Raw genomic sequence first — 3976 nt, 5'->3', positions numbered from 1 at the left:
GGTATGCCAAACATATTTTCCAGTGTTATTTTAAATTTGTATATAGTATTGTATTTGAAAAAACATTTAAAAATATGAAAAAAAATAAAAATTATACGTTTATTACACCAAAAAAATAAGTAATGAGTCTAGCTATGCAACTGCACTTTTTTTAGTGCACTATTGTAGCGCCATAGAAAAGTTAATAATATAAGACCATATTTATTTATGGTCGCCGGTGGTCATGATGTAGTGAGGTAGTAATGACAATTATGGACGCCGGAGGGTCACAAGTGTATAAAGTTTGAGAATTCCAAATGACTGCAGGCATTTACATGACAATCAATGTGTTAAAAGAGCTTATTACATTTTTCTATTAAATGAAAAAGTATTAACCTTTTTATTTCAATAAATATAATAACAGTAGCAACAAAAAAAATGAGAACTTGCTATACTTTATAGTAAATTAGGTAATTAAGTAAGTTATTGTAATGGATGTGTTAAATTAAAATTAAAATTAAATTATAAATTATTCCACACTAAAAAAAAATAATACTAAGATGAGACAACTTATATTTCAAAGGATATTTTATTATATAGTTTTATTGTTATAAGAAATTGATTTTTCAATTATTAATACGGTTAAACTAATTTTTAAACTTGAAGAATATCATGGAATTTGTATAGTTTCAAAAATATTATAACAGAAAAATAATTAAAAATTCATCATTATAAAACTAATACATTAATTGGTCTGCTCAGAATCTAAAATGAGTAGGTATTTAAATATTTATCTTTCCATTTTTATTTATGAATATACTCCTACCATGATATTTAGCTAGTTGTTATATAAATTAAAAAATATAAATACTCACAAAAGATATTAGATACAGCACAACTCCAAACAAGGCAGCAATGACAACCACAATCATAAAAAAAGAGGATTCAAAAGTTGATTAAATTAATACTTAATAAAAGTTACTTATAGTAAAAAGAGGGAAATGGTAAATAATGTTGCAGGCATTTTCCACCAGAGAGGCACGGTTGGCTTCGATATTCCCTGCGACTATGTTCACATTGGTATAATCCAGCTAAATTTGCCAAGTATTATGCCCTTGGATGTTAAGCTTCAAAAGTGAATCATGTCAATCCCCAGAAATATGTAATGGAAGCTAAATATCGTTTCCACAGTTCAAGAAATAGAGTAGCTGAAAAATGGAATATATTGTAGTTAGTAAAATTAACATTATTGAAAAATATATGCAAACTTAAATTATTTTTCTAGAATACTGAAAACAAAATTTACCTCTTTCGTGGGCATTTATACTCCACAATATCTACGTAACACTGATATGGATAGATGCATGAACTTTGACAAATGTATTGCAAAAACAATTTGTATTGTAAAAATACTTGAAAATTTAATACAAGGCTCCTACTATATTGTTACAATGAAATTTGAAAAATATTAAAAATCCTTAGTCACAGTTTTTTTTTATTAGCATTTAAAGTTCAAAAATTGACAAAATATGGAAAAATAGATCCTGATACATTGTTAAAATAGCAGTTGAAAAATATTAAAAATACATATACATAAGCACAATTTTTTTTTATAAGCATTTGAAGTTAAAATGTTCTCAAAATTTATCAAATTTAAAATTGAATAATTATTTTGTAGTTAAAAATTTATAAAATGTTCAACTTTTATATCTAAGGATTGAAAATTTAAAACAAGATTCAACGTAAATATTTAATTCTGTTACCAAAAATTCTAAGAAATACATAAGCACGTAGTTAATTTTTATAGTAATTTTAAGTTCAAATTTAGACGAAATTACATATTAAAAAACCTGGAATAACTATTTTAGATATTTTGTTGTGATTGTATAATATTATTTGTGGGTACTTGAAACTTCTAAAGTATACTATTATATATCTATGATAGTAATACGGATTGTTGTTGATGTATAACGCGTTACCTGATTGATATTGTGATATGATTAATTTGGAATTTATTATTAATACCTATTATAGGTCAATTTTTTTTTAATACTATAGATAAGTATACCTATAATAGGTATGTCTAATACCTAGACTGACAAACCGTCTCCCCTCAGAATCGTTTTTCTTATCCAGCGATATTATATCATTGAATTCAAATTTAATACTATCCATTATACAGTGACTCAATTGTAACCTACTGTACAGCAGAGCGACATACACTTACCCACCTTTTTTTTAACCTTATTAGCTATTGCTTATCTATTATATGAAGAAGAACTTCAGTATTAGTAAAATACATTAATCAGATTCAAATTATTTATACGTAACTGACTACCTATGACCTATCAATGAATGTCATTTAAGTTGGAGATATTTTATTTTATACAATTCTTACTTTTTAGGTAGTATGTCAATACTATAATATTAATAATTTTAATTGTGAGCATCAAGACAGGTATTCTGGTGACCTAGTACCTATGTACTATTGTAATAGGTATGAATTTTTTTTTTTAAATTGTAAAATATACAAATACTTTCTAATAATTTTTCTTTAAATATACCTAACATTGATGATATTACAACGTCTCAACCGACCTGTCTTAATAGGCACTGTTGAAACTTGATTAAGTACAAAATCTGAATAAAAATCTTAATTTGTATACATATATGTTTAATAACTAATAATTTATAAGATTTATTATATTTTATCCAATGATATGAATGTATTCCCAATAAAACTGTAAAATCAATAATATTTAATATTATTAAGTGGGTTTTTATTTTAGGTAAAAATATTCGGTTTAAGTAATTGGATAAAAGTTATACATTTTTTAAAGAATTTAAATAAAAATATTGCTTAATGCTGTAGGTATTTTAAAACTGTAAATTAATTTCAACATTCCCCACGTTTCCCTACACCGGATAATGAACTCAGTCATTATTTGATAGGTACTTATGATAAGGCTGTAAGTCATATGTTTTTTGAGTCATGGACCCCTTTGAAAAATAAAGAATATAATATAATCACGGACAAAAAAAAAATATATTTATATAAGTATATAAATTTAATTTTTAATTTTGGATCTTTTCCGTTATATGTATAAAATTAAAGTCGTTAATTATTAAGAGTGGATATACGGCGGTTACCCTGTGACCAACTTTAGGTGGTGTTGCATAGCAAGTCGAGGGATATATTTGATTTTTTTGTCTGAGTGCAACACAGCGAGCGAGTGGCAACGCGAGCATCACTGACGTCCACCCAAAAAAAGGGGTGTCCCGTAAAGTAGGAAATGGTAAACGTATAACGAAAAGATCCTAATCATTTTTTAATGATAATATTAAGAGTTAATACAATAATACATTATTAAATCATTATGAAATACGAATAGGTAATCACTTTTTTTCATAGCGCATAATTATTTATGTATACAAGTTTCAATGTAACATATTTTGCTGTTGTTTTGATTGCAATATTGACTTTAAATCTGGGAAAATATTGGACAAAGCAACTCAAATGTTGTCCTTAACACGTTAACAGACAGTAACTACTATAGCTGCAGTCATACTAATTTAGGTAAGTCGTAATATGAAAATAAAAAAACGTGCTTATATTTTACATATTAAAGGAAATGACATTGTGTTATTTACTTGTACAACTTAAAATATCGCATTCTGTAGGTACTAAAAAATATATACAACACTACCTGTACGGTTATAATACGTCTATACGGTAATTAAACGTTACATGTCTATTACCAAACGATATTTTAATGAGATTGGTATAACAGAGATACCAAATGTAATGTTATATATAAGTAAGTAGGTACCAAAATACCAATTAATATCATATTTAAAAATTATATTATTAATGCTCATCATTTTACAACTTACCTATCACCTATTTGTACTAACCTATGCCTGTATTGCTTATAGTCCCGACACTCTCCGTGCACTTATATATCATCTAATATGTATAATATATTTAAAGTTGTCA

Source organism: Acyrthosiphon pisum, chromosome A2 (genome assembly GCF_005508785.2).
Source record: "Acyrthosiphon pisum isolate AL4f chromosome A2, pea_aphid_22Mar2018_4r6ur, whole genome shotgun sequence".
NCBI classification, from domain to species: domain Eukaryota; kingdom Metazoa; phylum Arthropoda; class Insecta; order Hemiptera; family Aphididae; genus Acyrthosiphon; species Acyrthosiphon pisum.
Note: the sequence above shows the minus strand (reverse complement) of the source record.